The sequence below is a fragment of the Aedes aegypti genome, chromosome 2 (genome assembly GCF_002204515.2).
Source record: "Aedes aegypti strain LVP_AGWG chromosome 2, AaegL5.0 Primary Assembly, whole genome shotgun sequence".
Lineage (NCBI taxonomy): Eukaryota > Metazoa > Arthropoda > Insecta > Diptera > Culicidae > Aedes > Aedes aegypti.
Genome location: NC_035108.1, coordinates 46,633,349 through 46,659,260, shown reverse-complemented (window position 1 = coordinate 46,659,260; position 25,912 = coordinate 46,633,349). Strand labels below are relative to the sequence as shown.

Below are 25,912 nucleotides of genomic sequence, written 5' to 3'. Positions count from 1 at the left end.
AATCTCATCAAGTAGCCTATGTTGGGTGCACGAATGTTTTAAATCATGAGTGCCATTGAAGGCTCTAAATGCGGGAAATGCAGCGGGAAATAGAACATTTTTCTACAGTAGTTTTGGGTTGCTCTTAGCAACGGATGTTTTGCTATTTTCAAGGCATTTTGCCTACAGCAGCGATGGGCGTGAGTTTCACTGGCTTCGCTGACTGTGATTGGCTTTGCTTGGCTACTGTAGAGTGAATTTCAGATTTTTTCCCAACCCTGGTGGAAATGTTCTTTGTGTTTGCAAATGAGATGATAAGTTTAATATTATATTGTCGATGCAAAATTTAGAGTAAGATAAACAAGCCAGAAAAAGGTCCAACTTGAAACTAAACGATTTGGACATTTTTAATGGAACCTCGACCCAAAATTAGAAAAAAAAAAATATTACCAAAATTCATAGATTTACTGAGATTGTCATATAAGTTCTCCTAAAATGTGTAATTTCGCGGGATTTTCTAAATTCACGTTGAAGGTCAAATTTCGCGTACTTCGCCGGTTCCGCGAATTTACATTATCCTGACTTTTCTCATGTTGTATCTTGATCTGGTTCATGTTCATCCATGAAACATCAGTTAATTCAAGCGATTTTATTTTTTTTCTGGAATATTGATAGCATACAAACAATAATTATTCCGTTTATAATGAAAAAAAATCAAGAGGAGATGGTTTTATAGTTTGCGCGACCATTGTGTTATAATCACAGATCATATTTCAGCAAATACCTTGATGAGGCATTTGTCTCATTTATCTTTAGAAATGAAAATTGAGAAGTTGCTAACAGCCAGAAATAGCATAAGAGTTCCTGTAAACAATCGTACCGGATTGATTCAAACTATAACCTATAACCAGGATAATATGTCATTGGGGATTTTAATCCTTAATGGAAGAAACTTTCAAGTCTGATAAAGGCTAAACAATTTCAGTGTCACACAAAACATTTTTGTAAGAATAACACATCGTCATAAACATTAATATTTTTTAAACTCATAGGCCTTTTTTTAACCAAATTTTTAACTCATTTAATATTGTGACTTATTAAATGTTTTTGGAAATAAATGTTATGAAGTCAAGCATTTTATAAATATATTAACTTTAGGAGCATTTGCTTACATTGGATTAGTTGGGTATCTACACCTCGTTTATTCGTCATCTCACACTCAACATGCGCAGTTAAGGCACCTTATCGATCCGACGTGATTCCGCACTTCGACCCGCACTATTGAGGAAATTCGTGGGAATACATAAATTGCCAAAGATAAGTATAAATTCCATCTGACAATGAAACAACAACTAAAAATTTATTTAGTATTTTTTTCTGATTTTTTAGAACACGACTCTGGTTGAACACCGGAACTTTGTAATCGTTTCTTCCCCTCAAACGTCTACCATTGTATTCTTGCTGGACAGCGTATCTGATGCGCTATACAACGTGCTATGTAACATAACACCAAAGACAAATTATAACACCGCGATAAATTAAGCAACCTTGCACTCGTCTAAAAATTTACACAACAGACGGAGGTTTCTGCTTCATTTAAATCATAGCAGTCCTTTGATGGAAAGTAATAAACAAAACTCGATGCGTGATCAAACGTCAACATCCCATCGCAAAATCGCTAGTGTTTGGAGGTGAAGTTTTCTTCAAAATGCGAAATCATCACCTCCAACTTAGTTCTGATACACATACACATCTAATTCACTGCCAATACATTGGAATTGAACTTGATATGGTACATAGCCACGTGTGTTGTAAAGTTTCCTGAAACGCGCATTTGCCCAAAATTCCACGTGGCGAATGGTTCAGGAAAGGAACAACCGTGTTCCATGAAACACCGCAATGTTTTTTTTTTTTTTTTAAACAGCCTTTTTTTTTTATATTTATTTGTTAGGCACTCCGTGCACTTGGCCACTACTATGCCGAGGATCATATATACAGAATCTATTTATATCCTAGTTCTTATTGCTATTTCTCTCATACCGAGCAGGTAGAAGAGAGTGCTGCAGTTGGTCCAATCCATATCCATATCGAAGTCCATTGGTGTGCGGTGGTTCATTTTGCCATGTATATGTGTCGTGTGAGGCAACAGCCTACAAAGAGGGTCAGTGTGTCTCAGTCACCATCCGATACTGACGAAGAATGGATGTGTTCCCCTATACACAGTCCTTCGTGCGGCATCTTCTGGTGGCTGGACGGAGTTTATTGTGTGGGGGGATTGGGAATCGAACCCATGACCTTCCGCTTACGAAGCGAAACCGTAACCTCGAGGCTACGAGACCCCCCTAAAACACCGCAATGTTATCTCCCAGAAAAATGAAGTAAAAAGCAAGCTAAACCGTGGTTGTTCGTTTCCTCTGGGGCACGCCGCGTGTCCTTTTGAGCAAATGCGTCAATAGAGAAACTTTATGTTTGACATCTATTTATTGCTTTAAACGTTAGACGAAAAAGGTGCACATGATTGAAATTTGCGTTATTTTTTCCGATACAAATTTACAGTCGGGGGAGGTTAGTAGTTAATGTTTAAAGTCGGAAAACTACAGTCGCACATAAAGAATATTACCAATCACCACACCATTTTGCTAATACATTCCCAAAGAAAGCCAAAATATCGTCAAAAGCCAATAATTAGCAGAAAATGTTCATGTTTGCAATTTAAAGCGTGTCGAGCTTTTGTTGCCAAATGTTTTGATTCAGGTGCACTGCAAGGCAGCATGGCTTACTATGCTAGCGAATCAACAGTGTTGACATAACGTCAAACAAATTATACGAGCGAGGCAGATCATTTTAGACGAAATTAACGTCAATATCCTGCACTGTAAATTCCAGTGAGGCAAACAATGTTTTATTCGCCTACTCTTTTCCACATTTTCCTGTACTCTAGATGAAAATAACTGTTTGTTCTAAGATGACTATCTGTTCTGTGCTAGCATCTTCAACAAAGTTGTTTATTTGTTAAAACACATTGCACGTTAAATTAGTTCAATGTTTTGCTTGAAGGAATTTATGAGCGTTTCAAATTTTAAATTCTTAAGAATGCAGATCAAATATCGCCATCATGCGATGAAATAACCAACTAAATAATGTGTAATATATGGCAGGATCTGCAAAAAGAAATTTTAAAACGATTTTCTCAATGAAGAAACAAAAATTTTCAAAAAATACAATTTCTCAATTGGACCCTGGCTCTGAGCCCTTTTGGAAATTATCTTAAATATGGAAAAAAAAATCTCAGAAGCAAATTCCGGCACTGAAAGAGGAAAACAAATTATAACTGTGTAATGTTTCAAATGATACTAATACTAAAGTTTAAAAAAATGTGTAATATAGTAGCCCCTTTACTGGTGCAAATCTTCACTGAAGGTATTGTAATTTTATAAAAAAAATCTGAGTTATATATCAAATTTCTTTTTTGCTAAATTTCGCTATTCTTTTCCATTGCTTATCCCTCTCTGCGATAAACCATCTGAGCGGTTCCACAGAAAATGACGACTTTTTTCCCAAATTTCATTTTTATATTTTTTTTGTTTGGATGAAATTTTGCACATGCTTTCTTTATGCCCAAAAATGCCTTTTTGCATCATCGGCTCGCCATTTTGACTCTAGCCTTACTTTTGAGAAGGGCCTAGGAAAAAAAATCCTTAATTATTTTCATGATTTCTCCATCTTGACCCACTGTGCAAAAGACTTCATTTTTTGTCTACTTTAACATATAAAAAAATAAAAAAAAATTAAAAATACGATTTTTGAGAAAATTGATTTTTAAGCTTTATTTTCGGTATATAAAAAATTACAACTATTTGTTTACAGTGTATATTTTTTTCCAGATAGTCCCAACAATAACCTAAAACTTTGCGGAAGACTCCAAACTGATCGGACAAACCGTTTCTAAGTTATATTATAATGACCGAAAATTGAAAATTATATCATAATTTGGTATTAAAATCGCTGTATCTTTAGAACGGTAAAAGTTAGCCTGATATTTCCGTATGCCTTTTTTGTTGTAAATTTTGCGTACTTTCATAAAATCGAGTTGAAAAATATTTAAAAAGTTTATTATGACCATTTTCAAAAATTCACCTATTTTCAAAAAATCATAACTTTTTTGTCCATGATTTCTCCATCTTGACCCACTGTGCAAAAGACTTCATTTTTTGTCTACTTTAACATATAACAAAAATAAAAAAAAAAAATCATAAATACGATTTTTGAGAAAATTGATATTTAAGCTTTATTTTCGATATATATAAAAAATTACAACATTTTTTTACAGTGTATATTTTTTCCAGATAGTCCCAACAATAACCTAAAACTTTGCGGAAGGCACCAAACTGATCGGACAAACCGTTTCTAAGTTATAATTTTTTGAAAATTATTAAGGATTTTTTTTCTTAGGCCCTTCTCAAAAGTAAGGCTAGAGTCAAAATGGCGAGCCGATGATGCAAAAAGGCATTTTTGGGCATAAAGAAAGCATGTGCAAAATTTCATTCAAATCAAAAAATACAAAAGTATACCGACATTCGAATTCAAATGGAACCGCTCATCTGTCCGTTTAAGTGTTTTATATTTTGAAGTAAAACTGAATTAAAATTTTTTTCCATAACAGCATTAACATCGAGAATCCATAAAAATATACTAAATCATCACGATTAGAATTGGGGGTCAATATGATCCCAAGGCACAAACAACTTAACCATATCCGAACACAGACATAAGGTTAAGAAGCAATTGCAAACAAATGAACCACACCATCAGCTGACCAAGTGGTCGGTCATGTTGTCCGGGCCTGATGGTCGTTATGTTACGCGCAGCATCTTGTAAGTGGCTCCATTTGTGGTGCTGCTGCTCCGCGCTAAATGGGTAAATGAGATTGATTATGGCTGTGCCAACTTGCCAACTAATGGTTTACCGCATCGAGTCGATCGAGAGGAGGTTCTCTTTTGGAAAGCGTCATTATGCGGAAGAGTTGTGTTTTTTGACTTGGGGCAGAGTTCGTGCCCTTCGTCTTTGTGTGAATGTGCGTAATACGGAAATCGAGAAGTCAATGGTGATGTTGAAATGCTTTGTTAGCGGCGGTGAATTTGGATTATTCCTTTGATGTACCCGACAGCAACCACTTGCATGATCAATTATGACTCATTATAACTCCAATCAAATGAAAAACTAATAACGATAAGAATGAAATAAGAAACTATCGAAGTGAATTGAAATGTCCTTGAGCCATGAAGTAACTGGAAAATGTGAATGAAAAAACGCATGAACATGATTGACCCCCCGCAGTTGCTACTCCGTTATTGGAAGAACAGCTGTACTTATACAGGGAACCAACAGACGCTACTCAAGATCAGTAGCATCTTCAATTTGTAAGTACTGGTGCTTTCATTATTAAAACAAACAATAACGGCGCCGGCTGCGTCCGAATGCGAGTCAATTTGGGGATGGAAGGGAAAGGTTGACGTATTACTTGCTTTATGGAAGCCGAGGAGTCCTCTGCACTTCCACAACAAAATACTGGGACAATGGGAAAGAATTCCTTTTGGTAAACGATAGAAATATAATTTGGAATGCTCTGAAACGATACTCTTTTCGTAATCGCATACAGATTCAACTGATCAAACATTACTCGGAACAGCCTGCAGTTCATTTGAGCTTTCGAAGGGTACTTGCTTTCCCAAGGCAAGGAAAGATCCATACGAATCATCGGTTCGAATTTTATCGGAACACATAGGTGACCTATGTACATTTCACGTCATTATGAAAAAGCTAATGAGTTCTCGGTTTTAAGCTATCAACAACAGGTTGCTAAAACTTTGAGCACGTTTCAGCTTCGAAAAACTATGACGACGCCTGACTGAACTATTGCAACTACCCAGAGGGAGGTGGCTCAATTAATGGCGCTTTCAATCCCGGTATCGGGGAGATCTGCCCGCGAAGATATCCCCATAAGCGGCCATTGCAACGACGTCAAGGAAAAACTCGTTGGGGCACCTTGCACCAGTCTTCAATCCATGGGTCGAGAGGTAGACTCCGCCACACCTTTTTGCGATCCAGCTAATGCAAGTCTCAGCTCGGATTATTTGATGTCGATCGGGTTCAAGACAATAAATTTGGTCGGTAACGACTTTATGTGTGTCAACCATTTATGCAATCTCGTTAGAGCACCCGCCTTTGTTTTGTGGGTTGGATCTGGGGGGTTTTGCTATTTGGAATGTTGCTTTTTGTGGAATCACGCCAATTTAAGACCCGAAGATGATTAGATCTGGGCCATGTTGTTCGGTTTTACTAGAGAATTAAATTAAGTTGTTCAAGTGACCTGTTTTTTTTTTTTTTTTTTGACACAAAAAATCGAGAAACTCACGATTTTGGTGCAATCTACTATCCTTTTATAGATCAGTATTTCGTAAGACAACATAGATCTTATAGATTTCAAAAAGCATGTTTATGGTTTTCCAGGGCGTCTTTTAATCAATTGATTAAAAAGGCATATCTGTGATTGAATCCAGTACAACGTGTACAATTTTATCCATAAATCATCTCGCAAACACTTCCTGTCTTCAATAAGCTCTGTGACCATCAGTAAAGCGCGTCCCTGCCCTAAGTCCACATCCGAGTCGAGTCATCACCATTGAACCGTGTCATGGCCACCCAATCAGCCATCCATCGAGACACAAGTTCCGTGCACGTTTCCTCAATTGTCATCATCCCCTTTTGCAACAGTATGTAGTAGGTACCTATGAGTGGCGGCGGTCAGCAGCGGACGCACTTATGGGGCTCTCTTCATTGAAGTGTTACATGGCCTATCGAAAAGTGCCATCTTCTCGACAAACGCGGCGGCAGCCACTATCGCCACAGTGTCGTTGTCGTAGGTTCATAGCTACTCCGCCTTCGTACTTGGCCTCCGCGATCAAGTACGCCACTCGCGATTACACGGTGCTCCGCAGACCGTGGTTATTGGGAGAAAAACATCTCTATCACATCTGTTGTTTCATATGACTAAGCTACACGTTAGAGTGAAATATAAATGAAAATTGTAGGACTCATTTTGAAGTTACGCCCTTTTGATACATGATTCTAGAATCATTACTATTAAGTCATGAAATTAATAAATTGATTAGGTCATGATATCGAGATAATGAATAATGGTTTCTGGAGTCATAATCATGATTCTTCATAAGCGTTACATTCAGTGTGATATTTGCGCTTTGTAAAAAAAAGCGAAAAAATGCTGAGCAGAGAGGCAACGAAAAATGAGCGAGGAAGATGCACCACATAATTCAACCGAGTACAATTCCATAAAAACAGAAGGCGCTCCCCGAGAACTGCCTTATTCGGGTGGGACACTCAAGAGTTCTTTTGAAGCATGAGTAGAGGTGAGCAACGCAACAAGAGAGTGAAAGAGAGAGAGAGAGAGAGAGAGAGAGAGAGAGAGAGAGAGAGAGAGAGAGAGAGAGAGAGAGAGAGAGAGAGAGAGAGAGAGAGAGAGAGAGAGAGAGAGAGAGAGAGAGAGAGAGAGAGAGAGAGTAAAAAACCAGAAAAAATCCTCGCATTTTTTTTTTGCACTCTCACTCATACCGCTCATGGATTTGTGTTGAAAATTTTGAGTTCAGTTTTTACTCCTAAGAAAAACGGCAAAATCGCCTCATATTTGCATCGCAGAGTAGTTTCTCTCAAGCCTGCCCTCAGGTTATCCCCTCGATAAAATCAGAGCTGTTGCAGTAGACGATAAACAGACTATCATGATGTGTAGCGGATCATGATTGGTACAAAGAGCTAAAAGTGAGAGATACTCTCAATTACCTCACAATTCAACATATCATGAGTCCAAATGATGGTGTGTTTTCATAAGATGATCACGATATCATGAATCATATTCTTGTTTTTGGATTCTGATTTCTACCCGTGTGGTTTAGGTCAACAAATTTCAAAAGCCGGTTTTCATATTCCATAATTATCAGATGTATTCCATCCAGAATGAGACGAAAATAGTAAAAATCGTGTCTGATAATCTTCGAATTTGATTTGCATATGTTTTTGATACGATAGAATAAGTGTTTTCCATAGAAAAATCAATTATTTCAACTCAAGAATAACTTTTAAAAATGGCCTATAAATTTTTGCATGCAAATTGAGAAATTCTTACTCCAAAACTGATTTTAGTGAAAAAATTTCTATGAAGAAGTTATAGCTAACCATTTCTATGGAAAACACTTATTCTACCATACCGAAAACATGTGGAAAACTTACTGCAAATTGAAGATGGTCGAGTTCTGTGACTGACCGATTTGACATGGAATTCATCATCAGAATTTAGTTCAGAGCTGGTTCATCTAGTTATTTGTAACATCTGGAAGGAATTTTGAGAAAGAAGAATTATAAAACTTTGACACCCTTTCTGCAGCATTATCAACAATAATGTGCAAACCACAAACGTTGTTTGAAATCGACTTTTTGTAGGCTCAAGTTCTATTAGGCATTACAGAGCCAAATTAATTTTATGACTAGTACTATAATGGTTCTGGAAAAATTCGTCAGATACGTTTTTGAAATGACGTGTTTCGCCCTTACAAAATGAAAGATTTTCCTTCTCATTTTTTTTTGTGTTGTGCAAACTTTCCAAAACTAACTGTTTCTCATGAACACGCCGGATTTTTGGACAAATACAACCGATGGAGAATTATTGATATTGATTGATTCATTTGCAAGCCATTTATATAAAGAATAACAAGAAAAAATCTGTTCATTTAGACAAATTTAAGCACTCACATTTAACCCTTTAAAGCTCAACCCCGCCTATTGACTTTTGAACTGACTTTTGAAACTCTCCCTAACTCGATATTGGACCATCGAGTTATGAAGGTATCGAGATACAGAACAAAAATTTTTCAATTTTTATAATTTTCTTCAATTTGTCAAAATACATTCGAAACAGTAATGTTAGCGTGAAAAATAGTAAAATTTCATCACATTAATCTATTTAACTCTTTTTTGACAGTCTATTTTTTAAAGTTTATCACTCTGGAATGGGATGTGAACCTTCATTTTACTATAGGTATAATCATAAAACCCAAATTCATAAAATTGGGTAACATTTGGAAGATATTTGAATTTTTTTATGTAAATATCGAGCTAGAGAGGTAAACTTGCATGGGAAACTGATACAGATTGCATCGAGTTAGGGAACATCGAGTTAGAGAGGTTTCCACTTACAGATATATCAAAGTATGCTAGATTGAAGGGACCGCGCATTCCATTGAGTTAGGGGAAATATCGAGATACAAAATATCGAGTAAGAAAGAGTTGGCTGTAGTTTTTTTTTTATGTTTGAAAAATTGGTTTTTGTTTTTTATGACCGATAAATGTTTAGGGTTCACTTAACGTGCAATACAAAAAATCGTACCTTTTATATTTTTCTACAATCAAGTACAGAAGAAGAGCCTGGGGTTATTCAAATAATTTAAAACCTGTTATTCTGTTAGTTACACAGAAAATAAAAAACAATGTTTCAGAAAAAAAATATTTTTTTTAAAGTATTGTAAAAACTAAATGTTTTTTTATTGCCAAAAGAGGGATGTTTGAAAAAAAAATTCATAAATCTAAATTCATAAATTTGCGAACAAAAATGAATCATTGCCCTAAACGTGTTTAAAACGATTTTCAATAACGAAGTATGATTTTTAGATCGAACATAAAATTTGGACATTAGAGGGTTAACCGTTTTTAACATTAGTTATGCCGAAGCACCGCACTGTGTACAATTTATTATTAAATTAATTAACTCATTACGCGTGGTAAAGTTGGATAAATTATAGGTGAAATTATGAAAAAAAAAATGAAAAGGGTCTGCGTGATCTGTGAAGATTTGAATTCGGGGTCACCAAGTGGCTCGGTAGCTTAGTTGGTAAAGCGCTCGTCTAGCATACAAGAGTCCTGGGTTCAAATCCCAGCCGAGCTCGTGGATTATTTCATAATTTCATTCATAATTTATCCATCTTTACCACGCGTAATGAGTTAATTTATTTATTAACCATGCGGATTGGATTACCGAAAAGCTCAATATTTGTGTTACTATAAATTTATTATTATTATTATGCAATAACTATTTTCCCGAGGGACCTCGGGAGGAGGACCAATCTTCCTATCTTCCTATTTTCCTATTTTCCTATCTTCCTATCTTCCTATCTTCCTATCTTCCTATCTTCCTATCTTCCTATCTTCCTATCTTCCTATCTTCCTATCTTCCTATCTTCTTATCTTCCTATCTTCCTATCTTCCTATCTTCCTATCTTCATCTCTTCCTATCTTCCTATCTTCCTATTTTCCTATCTTCCTATCTGCCTATCTTCCTATCTTCCTATCTTCCTATCTTCCTATCTTCCTATCTTCCTATCTTCCTATCTTCCTATCTTCCTATCTTCCTATCTTCCTATCTTCCTATCTTCCTATCTTCCTATCTTCCTATCTTCCTATCCTATCTTCCTATCTTCCTATCTTCCTATCTTCCTATCTTCCTATCTTCCTATCTTCCTATCTTCCTATCTTCCTATCTTCCTATCTTCCTATCTTCCTATCTTCCTATCTTCCTATCTTCCTATCTTCCTATCTTCCTATCTTCCTATCTTCCTATCTTCCTATCTTCCTATCTTCCTATCTTCCTATCTTCCTATCTTCCTATTTTCCTATCTTCCTATCTTCCTATCTTCCTATCTTCCTATCTTCCTATCTTCCTATCTTTCTATCTTCCTATCTTCCTATCTTCATCTCTTCCTGTCTTCCTATCTTCATCTCTTCATCTCTTCCTCTCTTCCTATCTCCCTATCTTCGTATCTTCCTCTCTTCCTCTCTTCCTCTCTTCCTCTCTTCCTAACTTCCTATCTTCTTATCTTACTATCTTCCTATCTTCATCTCTTCCTGTCTTCCTATCTTCATCTCTTCATCTCTTTCTCTCTTCCTATCTTCCTATCTTCGTATCTTCCTCTCTTCCTATCTTCCTATCTTCCTATCTTCCTATCTTCCTCTCTTCCTATCTTCATCTCTTCCTGTCTTCCTATCTTCATCTCTTCATCTCTTCCTCTCTTCCTATCTTCCTATCTTCCTATCTTCGTATCTTCCTCTCTTCCTCTCTTCCTCTCTTCCTAACTTCCTATCTTCTTATCTTCCTATCTTCCTATCTTCATCTCTTCCTATCTGCCTCTCTTCCTATCTTCCTATCTTCCTGTCTTCCTATCTTCCTATCTTCCTATCTAGAGGAGAGTATAAGACCTTCAAAATGTGGCCATTATTATAAAAAATGCTTGACATCGCCTCCAACATACTTGATACAAAACATCTGGAAGACTGATATTTCACAAGTCCTGTTTCAAAACTTATATGTTTATGCTAACTATCCCGAAGAAGGCAGGTCCCAGAAGACGTCCAGTATGTGACCAGCAGGATAATAAACGATTGAAATAGTCTCCAACATAATTGGTTTATAAAATCTAGAAGATTGTATGCGACGCAATCATTGTTTGTAGCTGATCCATTTACTTTCATGAGGAAACTGGTGCCCGGAAAATCTCCGGAATGAGGTCAATGTGATCAAAATGGTTACCAACATACTTGATTTAATTTATCTTGCAGACTGATGTGTCTCAAGCCTTGCTTCATAACTGGTACCTTTATGGACACGGAAGACTTCTGGAATGTGGCCAATGCGACCAAAAATTTTGGAAATTATCTTCAACACACTAGATTCGTAAAATCTTGAAGATTGATATGTCGCAACCCTTGCTTCACAATCTGTCTATGCATGGTGATAAGGAATAACTCAACCTCTTCATTTTCCACTATGTGTTTTATTTTGATTCTTCGAGGATTTTTTTCTAATGGCCATTCCAATAATTTATCGCAGTTTTTGGGAGTAGCTCGAATTTCTCCATAGAGTCCACAAAAATATCTTGAGATATTTTCTTGCTTTTCAATTTTGTCAGAAATAAATCCTTGGTTTCTTCCGAGAATTTCTTTGAAAGCTCTACAAAACTTTCCCAAAGAATTCCTCAAGAAAGTTCTAATTATGCATCTACGTTATCTTGGATTTTTTTTATAATACATCCGATTCTCATTTTCATAAATCGTGTTAAAAACACATAATCATCGTCATATAGAGATTCCCAAAAACAGGTTTATTTTTTTAAGTTACAAGAATTTAACCAGAATTAAAATAGTGCTATGTTTCGATTTACTCCAGGTTTCATAACAAAATTCATCTCAAACATCTTGACTGGGTTTTTAAGTAAATAATCCTGCGATTTCCTTATATTATTTTTTCTCAAAATTGCTCCTAACATTGAAACATGAATTTTTCAAAGGATGTCGTAGAAAATAGAAACAATATCATAATAATATCTGAACTACTGAACAAAACCTAATTATTGTATGATACCAAAATACAGTATGGAAAGAGAGAGGTGAGAGTAATTACTTCTAGGATTCCATGAATTGCATCAAGGGATGTACTTAGCAAAACTTCTGGATAAATTCTTGGAGGACTCCCTAAAAGAATTTATGGAGTTTTTGTAGGAGAAATTTTTGAAAAATAAATCTCATGGATGGATTTTTAAGAAATTCTTGGGAAAGTTCATGTAGAATTCTCTACAAAAATATCTAGAGAAATTTTTTGGAATTATGATCATAAGAATGCTAATCAAAGCTCCTGAGAAAATGACTGTTAGGAGTTCCTAAGGACATCCCCAAGGAAGCTCTTCGATGAACCTCTGTAGGTATGTTGGTGATCTAAGAACAATTGTTGATTCATGGAGTAGTTGTTGGCGTTAAATCTGAAAGAATTGTATATAATACGCTATAAATAATTTCTTAAACTGAACATATTTAAATAATGTTTACAGTTTTTCTCGAAAGAAATTTTTAGAGAAATCATTACGAATCACTAAGGAAATTCGATCGATCGATCGATTTATATATACTCTATACTTCACTAAGGCCTAGAGTGTACGTAATATGAATCAAAACGGTACATACAAACTAGATCAACGTCGTACTTATTCCTTTAGAAAATGGAAGACATCATGAAGGCTTCGTGGCCATGCGGTTAGTGTTACCAAGCATTTGGCCGCATCGAGTCAAGGAGTGTGGGTTTGATTCCCGCTTCAGCCCGGAAAACTTTTCGTCAGGAACGTATTTCGACTGTGCCACTGGGCGTTGCCTGCTAGTCCATTGTCTAGCGTGGTGCTTCCTTCAAAGGGGAAATCGTCCACTGGAAGCATTAACGTGGTCGTAAAGTTCTTTAACAAAAATGCAATCTGACAATCTAAATTTTAGGCAATAACGGTCTGCGGAGCACCGTGAATAATATTCGCACCGTCATCGTCGTTGTGGTTGTCGCGACATACTTGGGATTCATCTCTAGGATGTTTTACGACGAAATAAACACTGTAGTAGCTTACTACTCGGGTAGATCAGTGATGAGCAAGTCGTAGAAACAGGGTCAGTCGTGTGCTTTGAAGCACAAGACAGGCGCATTGAAGGATCCAAATTTGGAAGAACGCGCGTGCTACTGCCAAACCGTCCGCCTGCAGGGGTGTCGAATTACATTAAGTTTGCTACCGACGTGAAGTGCCCACCTCCGAAAGCGGCGACCATCCCGGCAGGAAGGTGCCGTGAAGATTTCACTGATTTTGCGATAAAATTCCATTCGAGATGATGAGATGAAGGTACATCATCTTCATTTGCACCTTGACGTATAACACAAGATTCGTCTTCACCCGATCTTGGACAGTTTTTGCATTGAAATTTATGGCTGTACACGATCAAGTACGATATGATGGACGGACCTACGCACAGTGGCCGTATCCCATGGAAATGTTGGCCAAAAACACAAATTTTACTGCAATCTTTCAAAACCTTTAATTCATTGAGATTATTTCTAGAGGCGGATTGATAGAAACAATAGCTAAAATAATCAATTGTTTTTTTTTTATATTGGAGAGAATTGATTTTAACAACCATAATTTGTTAAATCAACTGTTTTAACTGTATCAACATTAATATTTATGAAGACATGATCATAAAATTTGAAGAATTTTAAATTGCAAAATTTCAGCAACCATCACAGTTTAAATGGTGTGAAAAAAAGAAAAAGGTATCAACACTCATTAAACAACTTAGAGGCTGGAATGGAGGATTCAGCTTTCAAAAAAATCAAGAAAAATATCATCGGCTGAATTAATTTATGATTTTACTTCTGGGCAGCTTTGGCTCACTGTGCTACGGAACATGGTTAACGTCGATGAAGATGATTCCACTTCAAGTGGTAGCTGAACCGGGTGACCTCCGATGTCTGATCGACCTGGGGCAGTCGGTCGACCGAAAAAGGTGAGGCATTCACGAGCTGCACCAACGAACAAGGGCGTGCCGCCCATCTGCAATCGTTTGGGTTTTGCGAGGACACGTCGTGATCAAAACGAGTACAGTGATTTTACATTAGGCTTATTAGAGCATGTGAGCTTCGTTATCGTTTGCGCTTTATTTTCTTGTGGAATGTACGTGATTTACTTAGAGGAGTACAGATGGTTTGGTTTGCCATTATAACATTTTTGAAGAAGGTTTTGCCGTACTAAGTAGCCGAGACTTTTGCAACATGATATGATTGTGAGCAATTGATTGTTCATCAATAACTCATGCTCAAAGGAGTTTGCTCTTAGAGGAACAACACTCAATTGATGAGATTTGAGTGTGAGTCTGCTAGTACTGGTTAGGAATACTTGGAGTACGCTATTTTAAGACTCGCCCCGAATCATCAAAATCCCTAAGAAAATTCTCTTTTCAATGGTAAGCCTAAGAAGCCAAATAGGAATTCATAGGTACCGTTAGAGTTGTGTTAGCTCCTGAGTCCAGATAAAATCCTCTTCAATCCCTCAAGGAATCCTCACATCAAAATTCAAAAATAACCCTCAAAATTCCGAAAATGCTTCACTTAATCAGTCTCATTGAGCCATTAAAGCTGGCCGTTTTTTTTTTTAATTTCTTTATTAGTATCATTCCAAACATTACATTCATTTCTTATATCTAGGTGTTCTGTGTTATTAGACAACACTATCATCCTAATTTGGTAAAACAAATTTAAGATTTAATTAACATTTTGTTAACAACATATTACATTTCATTTGCCGTAGCAGTTCAGTTTTTTACAGGTGAGTTGATTTCACCTACTTATAAGAGAAAAAAAAACATTTTTAATATACTTAACCTAACTTAACCTAAACATATAACTCATTAATCGTGGCAATAGAAGATAGCAACGATTTTTGCCTGAAATTATTAATGATTGTATTTGACATTTGTTCCAATGTTTCAACATTGGATATTTTATGTAACTCATTGGTACTATACCAGGGAGGAAGCCTCAGAATCATTTTCAAAATTTTATTTTGAATTCTCTGCAGAGCTTTCTTCCTGGTATTACAACAGCTAGTCCATATTGGTACAGCATACAACATGGCTGGCCTGAAAATTTGTTTGAATATCAAAAGCATGTTCTTAAGACAAAGTTTTGATTTTCTATTAATAAGGGGATAGAGACATTTTACATATTTGTTACATTTGGCTTGAATGCCCTCAATGTGATTTTTGAAAGTTAAATTCTTATCTAGCATGAGCCCTAGATACTTAACTTCATCCGACCAATTTATTGGAACCCCTCTCATCGTGACAACATGTCTACTTGAAGGTTTCAAATAAAGAGCTTTTGGTTTATGTGGGAATATTATTAGTTGAGTTTTGGAAGCATTAGGAGAAATCTTCCATTTTTGCAAGTATGAAGAAAAAATATCCAAACTTTTTTGCAATCGACTACAGATGACACGCAGGCTTCGTCCTTTGGCGGAGAGGCCTGTGTCATCCGCAAACAAGGATTTTTGACATCCCTGAGGTAGCTCAGGTAAGTCAGATGTGAAAATATTGTATAATATTGGTCCCAAAATGCTGCCTTGAGGAACACCAGCTCTTACAGGAAGTCTTTCAGATCTGGAGTTCTGATAATTAACCTGAAGTGTACGATTTGACAGATAACTTTGAATTATTCTAACAATGTATGTTTGAAAATTAAAGTTTTTTAATTTTACAATCAAACCTTCATGCCAAACACTGTCGAATGCTTTTTCTATGTCTAGAAGAACAAGGCCAGTAGAATAGCTTTCAGATTTGTTGGAACGGATCAAATTTGTTACACGTAAAAGTTGATGAGTGGTCGAATGTCCATGGCGGAATCCGAACTGTTCATTGGCAAAAATTGAATTTTCGTTGATGTGGGCCATCATTCTGTTCAAAATAACCTTTTCAAAAAGTTTACTGATGTAGGAAAGCAAACTGATTGGACGATAGCTAGAAGTTTCTGCAGGATTTTTGTCTGGTTTTAAAATTGGAACAACCTTAGCATTTTTCCATTTGTCAGGAAAATATGCTAATTGAAAACATTTGTTAAATATATCAACTAAAAATGATAAGCTACTTTCTGGAAGTTTCTTGATGAGGATGTAGAAAATTCCATCATCGCCAGGAGCTTTCATGTTTATTGAATTTTTTAATAATAGTTCTCACTTCTTCCAAATCAGTCTCACAGGCATTTTCGAAAACGTTCTCTTGATTGAGAATATTTTCGAACTCCTGAGTAACTTCATTTTCAATTGGACTAGTAAGTCCTAAATTAAAATTGTGCGCACTTTCAAACTGCTTTTTCGCAATTAGTTAGTAATAATTTGTTTTCCTCTTTCAATGCCGGTATTGGCTTCTAAGGTTTTTTCAAGATTTTAGATAATTTCCAAAAGGGCTTAGAGCCAGGGTCCAATTGAGAAATTTTATTTCAAAATTTTTGTTTCTTAATTGAGCAAAACGTTTCTTGATTTCTTTCTGCAAATCCTGCCATATAATTTTCATAGCAGGATCACGAGTGCGTTGAAATTGCCTTCTCCTCACGTTTTTAAGACGGATCAAAAGTTTAAGATCATCGTCTATAATCACGGATTCAAATTTTACTTCACATTTTGGAATTGCAATGCTCCGGGCTTCAACAATGGAATTTGTTAAAGTTTCAAGAGCATTGTCAATATCAAGTTTAGTTTCTAAAGAAATGTTAACATCAAGATTAGAGTCAACATACGTTTCATATAAATTCCAGTCGGCTCGGAAATAATTGAAAGTGGAGCTGATAGGATTGAGAAACGCTTCTTGGGATATTTGAAATGTAACAGGGACATGATCAGAATCAAAATCAGCATGAGTAATCAGTTGGCTACAAAGATGACTAGAGTCGGTTAAGACCAAATCATCTGTAGATGGATTTCTAGAAGAGAAAAAACATGTGGGGCTATCAGGGTATCGAATTGAGAAATATCCTGAAGAGCATTCATCAAATAAAATTCTGCCGTTGGAATTACTTTGAGAATTATTCCATGACCGATGTTTGGCATTAAAGTCACCAATGACAAAAAATTTTGACTTATTGCGAGTCAATTTACGCAAGTCAGTTTGGAGCAAATTAACTTGCTGCCCAGAGCATTGAAAAGGCAAATAGGCAGCTATGAAAGTATATTTACCAAGCTGTGTTTCAACAGAAAGACCTAAAGTTTCAAAAACTTAAGTTTCAAATGATGAAAACAGTTGATGTTTTATACGCCTATGAATGATGATTGCAACTCCCCCACATGCCCCATCAAGTCGATCATTACGATAAACAAAAAAGTTAGGATCTCTTTTGAGTTTAGATCCAGGTTTTAAATACGTTTCGGTAATAACTGCTATATGCACGTTGTTAACCGTAAGAAAATTAAACAGCTCGTCCTCTTTACCATTCAGAGAACGAGCATTCCAATTTAAAATATTTAAATTATTATTTGGATCCATTAGAAAAACGTAATCCAATAACAATTTGATTTGTAAATTTTACACCTACTTGGACTGCTTCAGTCATAGTGGTGGCTTTGAACATTGCATCAATCATTAGATTCAATTGTTCAGTTAGAAAATTAAAATCAGAGGCAGACATGTCATGTGATTTCCCATTAGAATTTCCGGTAGACGGAGAAGCGGAGTTACCTGTGGCGGTAGGGTTTTTTCCATTTGATTTGAAACAAGTAGAATGGGTACCCATGGATCGAACAGGGGAGGAGTTTGGCAAAGGATTTACCGTGGGTAGATACATTCCAAATTGAAAGATTCGAACGGCTACCCGACGGATTAAAATTAGTTTGTGAATGAGCATGATTATGATCTTCCTGATGGGTATGATTCATGATCAAGCGATCGTTAACTGAAAAATGAGCATTGTTCGATACTCTACCAGGCAAATTCCGGAAACGACCGTTATCGTAACGGATATTATCTTTCATCTGCCTGGCACGAGCCTCAATGACCCTTTTGCGTGAAGGACAATTCCAAAAATTGGACTTATGGTTAGCCCCGCAATTACAACATATGAATTTGGTGGTATCTTCCTTCACTGGACAGACGTCTTTGGCGTGAGAAGAACCTCCGCAAATCATGCATTTAGCATCCATGCGACAATTTTTTGTACCATGACCCCACTTTTGGCACCGACGGCACTGAGTGGGGTTCTGGTAATTTCCTCCAGGTTTCTGGAAATTTTCCCATGTCACACGGACATCAAACAAAAGTTTTGCTTTTTCTAAAGCTTCAATATTATTTAGTTCTTTTTTGTTAAAGTGAACTAAATAAAATTCTTGAGAAAGCCCCTTCCGAACAATGCCAGATTGGGTTCTCTTTTTCATAATGATTACTTGGACTGGGGAAAATACAAGTATATCATTTATTCTATTTTTGATCTCTACAGGTGATTTATAGTCACTTGAGAGACCTTTCAAGACAACTTTGAACAAACGTTCAGTTTTGTCATCATAAGTAAAAAATTTGTGCTTCTTCTCTTCAAGATGTTTGAGAAGAAGTTCACAATCTTTAAGAGTTTCCGGCAAAACGCGACAGTCTCCTTTTTTTGCGATTTGGAAGGAAACCTTGATTCCCCTAATGGAGTTCAAGATCTCCTGCCTAAAACCCCCACATTCGGAACAACTGATCACGATAGGTGGCACTCTTTGCTTCCTCACTTGAATCAAAGAGCCTGGGCTAGAGGCTGCTTCGATTTGGTGTTCGGAAAATTTGTCTAGAGCATCGAACTGATTGCTCATTTCGATACAATTATTCATTTCACCCTTGGAAGAAAACTCGCATTCCGGGGAAACGTCCTTTCTTCCATTCTTGCCACGTGTAGTGACAGTTTTAAAACCCACTTTTTTGGAAGCAAGTAGTGAATTCAGAGATTCACCCTTCCTTTTGTTTGTTGTTGATACCATGTTTAGTTAATAAACGAAAGAAGACGTGACCCTCGAGAGGTTTTTTCCCTAGACGGTGTCCAAGAAGGATTACCACCGCTAGCTTTCGCCAACGGGTCCAACGAAAAATCAAAGGCACGGGTCCAAACAAGGATCGTAATGGGATCAATAGTAGAAAAATAGCCCTGAAAAGTACTGTTTTAGTAGCACTGAAAAGTACCGTTTTTAATTTTAGCACTGAAAAGTACTGTTTTATTGCTTTAGGTAGTTTTTAAGAAAACTTCCAAGAGCAGATAGAATTCGTGTACGCACAGCACGAAGGTACGATGCGCACTGAAATCTGGCCGTTGAACCTTTCCAAGGTTGCGCTTGTCCCAGAAGTAAAAGGCCACCATTGTGCCTATAATCAGACTACGATTCATTAGAAACGAAGATGTGCACACTCTGTTTCCCGTTTCACGCTTTCTCACCAAGGCGACCGCTGTCGAGGAGATTAAGTGCACCAACTAGTCGAACAATAACCATGATCAAGATAAATGACACCCATTTAGATTATCGCCTTGAAGATCATGATCCCGCCAGTGCGTTGAAGCTACAAAAGTGTAAACAGGATATTCTCTGGCGGCGCACTGCACGGTAAAAAATCAGCACGTTCGATTGAATAGATTGATCACTTGACTCAATTCAAAACACCAATCACCATGATTTGAAGAGTTTAAACTTTGGATTTGCTCTACTGTCTCTAGAACTAGACTCTGAAGTGAAAAGTCGTTGATTTTGAACATCATGTCTTTTGTATGAGAGCAATCATTGACAGCTCGTTGTAGAAAGTGATTGAGGTCAATTCAATCCCTTTCAACAGATGCGAGTTGGTGTCGAGGTATGACACTAGACTTGCACTCCGAAGGTTGGTGTTTCAAATCTGGGTCAGGCGGAAATGTTTGTTTTATTTTTTTTTTATTTCAAATCAAAACATGCAACGTTGTATTCAAGTGCTGTTACCTTGATTTTGTCAAGATTCAACAGTAGTGCAAATCCAAGTGCAGAACTATTGATAGCATGGTGCTTATTTTTTACCGTGTGTGTATTATTTTCTCGATTTCATGCGCTTTTTGAATAGCGCCCAAACCGTTGATTTTAGCGATTTGGTTTGTTCGGAGAAGTTTCTTGGTATATTAAAGCGCAACTTTTGACGAAAAAAGTTTTGTGATCAATCCACCTAGCAGTGAGATAGAAAAACTATTTTTTCAAAACATTTAGATAGACATATGGTGTCTTCGGCAAAGTTATAGAATTAGCAATTTCAAACAACTTTGTCGAAGACACGATTTTTCTATCTCTTATACTTTTTGAGATATATGCCGTTGTATGTGAATGGCCCCTAAAAATCATACTTTTCATCATAACATTTTTCCAAGATTTTTAACATTTTTTGTGTTTTGTACAAAGTTGTTTGTCATAAAAAAACCCATATTTTTGCTGAACATATCATTACTCTATCTTTTGAAGTAACAAAGTTATTCATGAATAACTCTTTTTTCAAGGGGTAGTTTAGGCCTCTATGACTGGCTTCGGCGCAAAATGGCGCAGACAACTCTTACAAATGATGAAAGAACCATATGATCCCTTTCGGCATTTGATAAAAACTTTTGTCTATAAGCGTCTTTGCTTGGGTTTTAACTATTAAACAAATAAGCTTTATTAAAACGAATTCGACTGATAATTCTTTTACTTAAAGAGATAGAGAGGTGCGATGTTCAGCAATACCACGCGTTTTAAGATGTTTAACAACTTTGTAAAATACATGAAAAATATTGAAAATCTTGTAAAAGAGATACGAATTTTTTAACACAAAGTACACAAATTTGTATGAAAAAACTCGTTCAGAATCATTTTTTCTCATAAATTTTTACTTAAATTTTTAACATTTTTCATGTCTTGTACAAAGTTGTTAAACATGTTAAAACGCGTGTTTTTGCTGAACATTGAACCTCTCTATCTCTTAAAGTAAAAGAATTATCAGTCGAATTCGTTTTAATAAAGCTTATTTGTTCGATAGTTAAAACCCAAGCAAAGACGCTTATAGACAAAAGTTTTTATCAAATGCCGAAAGGGAAGATATGGTACTTTCATCATTTGTAAGAGTTGTCTGCGCCATTTTGCGCCGAAGCCAGTCATAGAGGCCTAAACTACCCCTTGAAAAAAGAGTAATTCATGAATAACTTTGTTACTTTAAAAGATAGAGTGATGATATGTTCAGAAAAAACACGGGTTTTTTCATGACAAACAACTTTGTACAAAACACAAAAAATGTTAAAAATTTTGGAAAAATGTTATGATGAAAAGTATGATTTTTAGGGACCATTCACATACAACGGCATATATCTCAATAAGTATAAGAGATAGAAAAATCGTGTCTTCGACAAAGTTGTTTGAAATTGCTAATTCTATAACTTTGACGAAGACACCATATGTCTATCTAAATGTTTTGAAAAAATAGTTTTTCTATCTCACTGCTAGGTGGATTGATCACAAAACTTTTTTTCGTCAAAAGTTGCGCTTTAATATACCAAGAAACTTCTCCGAACAAACTATATCGCTAAAATCAACGGTTTGGGCGCTATTCAAAAAGCGCATGAAATCGAGAAAATAATACACAGTGCGGCGGCAGCGACAACTGAGAGCTTTTGAGAGCCGACCGACAGTGGCGCACAGTGGGACGAAACTGAAAATCGACGGTCAAAACCTCTTAGAGGCGTTTTAGGGCATAGGTATCTTCGGAACATTGTTTTGAATTAGCATCCCGAGTAATGATAAAAAATAATTTTTAAATTAGTCTGAATAGGGCACCCGAGCAAAAATATTTTTTTTGAAAAAACAATTTTAGGGTTATTATTACTTCAGCAAAGTTTTAGATCTTTTTATTTTCAACAACTTTGCTGAACATACTTGATATTTTTGATTTCGTTTTCACAGTAAAATTTTAAAATTAAGCTTATTATATCATAAATATCAGTTTTTTGACCATTTCTATACTCAATGTGCAATTTATGAACATGACATGTTCTACAACATTTTATATATCACAAAAATACACAGCTGGGCCGTGAATTTGAAAAATTTTCATCGAGGGAAATGATAGATATAGCGATTTGAAAGTAGGGTTTCGATCTTCTTCGTCGCAAGCGCTATTATTCGTCGTATCAAACTTGAAATGTACCACTACGTCGAATATTGGAACTTGCATACAACATAGATTCATCTTCCAAGTGTAATTTTGTGAAAGCTGTTATGGTTCGTCCACTTGTACACCAAAAATGCAATAAAACTTCTATATTTCGATAAATATCTTCAGTTCAATTATCCACTTTGCACTTTTCCACCGAAATCGCAATGACGAAGACGTACCGAGTGAAATTCAATTAGCGATCGACTAAGGCACACCACATTACGATTCAAATATATTCCCGCCCCCCTGTGTGACTTACTTCACCAGGCACTTATTTACACTATGGCAAAACTTCGTACATCTTCACTGAAAGATTTCATTCCAACAAACCATAAGAAATTTCTTCTCCGACCTAATATCATTGAGACCGCAAACAAAGTTTTTCATCCGTCCGGACTGAGACTTGTACGCAGCAATGTGTACGTGATGTTCGGCGTAGAAATCGATTACTTTGTTTGTCATTTCTGGCATTAATGGCTATTTTCTATCTGCCTCTCTTTCATTCTGCTGTGAACTTTCACACTAACTGTCATTTCGACTGGGTTGAAGCTTAGCGATGCTTCAACCCAAGTGAATTAACAAATAGGAATAAAAATCCCTGCAGAATGAAAGAGAGGCAGATAGGAAATAGTCATAAATTACTAAAATTTAGTCATTCTGTGACTACCCGTGTTTCTGAGTGTAGGCAATGATAATTAATAATTTCAGTACCGTTTTGATTCATATTACGGACAGCTTCAAATTCCGGACACTCTCGTTTGTATGGGAAACATTTCACACGAAATGTTTCAATTTTCGCCGTCCAAAAGTTCTCATTTTCGAGGATCGTTTTTTTTTTAGGTTTTCCCCATAAATATCATTGCAAATTTATAATGCCCAACTACCTTAGACGTCTCTTAAGTGGTTGAACGATTTCAATTGATGATTTGACTGTTCCATTAATGATTATCATGAGCTGTCCGTAATTCGAATCGAAACGTCCGGAATATGAGGCAAAAGTGAGGAAGCTTCCGGAATAAGAATCATGAAAAGGCCACACGTTTTATTTTATTTAAAATTATTCAAGTTGCGGACGCATATTCTTTACCCACCATCCGAAAGTTAAGGGCTTCCGACGCTCGATAACGCTAAAAAATCATACAGAATGATTTATTTTGTATGGTCCAAGCTGGATTATACTCCACTGAGGCCTTAAGTGTCCGTAATATGAATCAAAACGGTACCTTATTTCCAATAAACGTTCAAGAATTATCAAAAACTTATTTCACAATGCGAAAGCCGTCTAGGAAATAGTTTGGTATCGGTTTGTATCAGCATCATTCACTGCAATACTATGAAAATTGCAGGTTCTCCATGATCAAGATTAAAAGGATGGATATTAGCCTATAGGGGCCATTTTAAAAGGATATTCTTGTGTTAAAAAATTCCAGTACCCAGCATCGTTTACAGTTCAAAAACTATTAAAATTTCTATCAGATTTAACATTTATATGCTCAAGATATCAGCGAAAAGAAAACTTGATAACTGCAGTTACTCCGATGATTCTGAACGCAATTTTTGATGTCTTTTCGTTTTATTACGCCGATTTTTTTTTTGCGTCCAATCCTCTATTGTTCTAATCATGAATTTTGCTTTCTTTTAATAATAGGCTGTTTTTTATATTTATACTGTCTTAAGATAAGATCTAATAAAGATGAATGTTACTAATTTTTACTTCAGAACCTGTTAATACTTCGACTTTTTTTTTAACAAACACGTGATCTCATTTCGAGATATGCTAGAAAAAATATTATTTTCCCTTTCTGGCGGTCTTTTGATTTACACTTCCAAAATGAAAATTGAATCGTTTAAAAGTTTTGCCACAAATAGTTTCTTTTGAAAATGTGTTGTTCGTTCGAGTTATGCCGTGAGAATTTTTTTTTTCTTTAAAGCCTTAAACATTTTAAACAAAAAATAATCTATCGTATTTGGGCTATTCTGACATTATGCTGCAATAATCGATCATTAGAGTAGAGCTTTTAATATTTTGCAAATAAATTTCCCCCTTCTTTTATCAAGTAATGTTCATCAAGTGTTACGTCCCTACTGGGCTTGATCCGCAGCGAAATGTTCTATGAGCGTTCTCTTTAACTGCGAACTTTCTAAGCCAATTTACAATGTCCAAATATGTATCTCACAGCAAGCTCAAAGATACTCTTTGCTCTGGTATGTAGAGAAAATTATTATTCAGGAAAGGTCTTCCACCGGACCCGTCACGAGTTTTATTAAGTTCTGCTCTCTAATGTCACCACATCTTTCGAAAAATTTCTTGTTGAATACCTACCAATATTTTAAGCTATGGACAAATTTTTGTTGATCTCGGTAAAAGTTTCAAAAAATGCCGATATTCATTCTCAATCACTCATTAGGCGGCATCCACAAATTACGTAACGCTCTAGGGGGAGGGGGGGAGTAGGCTCAAGCGTTACGGCTCATACAAAAATTTGAATTTTTTCATACAAAAAGTGTTACGGAGGGGGGGGAGGGGGTCAAAAATTTCCAATTTTAGCGTTACGTAATAAATGGACGCCGCCTTAGGCCCAACCGGCCATTATGCCAAACGACTTCATGCCAAACGTGATACAATCTAATTTATCACGTAGTCATTGCTCGATTTGGGCCACGGGAGGCCCGGCTAAGATCTCTTGAAAGGGAACTTTTGAAACAAAATTAGCCGAATTCACCAAGCGTAAGAAAATTTAGTTTTATGAAAACTAAGTCTGTAAATAAAAAAAATAAAAATAAAATGTTTAAAAATTCCAACCAACTACATTTTGTGAATATTGCGTAAATAAATCATCAGTATCAAATAGATTATGAAGTTGGATCAAGACTGAACTGTTCTCAATCAAGTCTAAAAGAAAAATATATATCAGTTGAAATCATGACTAGATGAATAATTGAGATTTTGAAATAAAAAATATCATCAATATCGATCAAATTTATTTTTTAGATCTTAGGGGCACTTTTAAATCAGTTTAAGAAGAACAATGCATGCTCAAACAACTCGCAGATGATGCTTCAGTCTCTGTGAATTAAGATCAAAATTATGGTAAATTACTACCTCTTAATAAAAAATTGCAATATATGAACAAAATCATAAAAATATTAATATTAAATAACAAAAATCTGGGCCACAAATAGAAAAGAGGCAGTGGAAAATAGAAGCATCGAATTTCCGGTATAATGATGCATTTTATAAAATTATAAATTCAGTACCCATATAGTAAAACTATGAAAATTGGCAAATTACCGATTACCTTCGTCAACT

General features: G+C 36.0%; 1 protein-coding gene and 1 non-coding gene across 5 annotated transcripts in view; one reads left to right on the top strand and one right to left on the bottom strand.

Annotated features, from left to right (window-relative positions):
• LOC23687720 (mucin-5AC) overlaps positions 1-25,912 on the bottom strand; it is a 418,483-nt gene that overhangs the window by 130,948 nt on the left and 261,623 nt on the right. The window lies entirely within an intron of this gene.
• Trnaa-agc lies at positions 9,917-9,988 on the top strand. The gene has a single exon. It is a non-coding gene; the product is annotated as a tRNA-Ala (tRNA).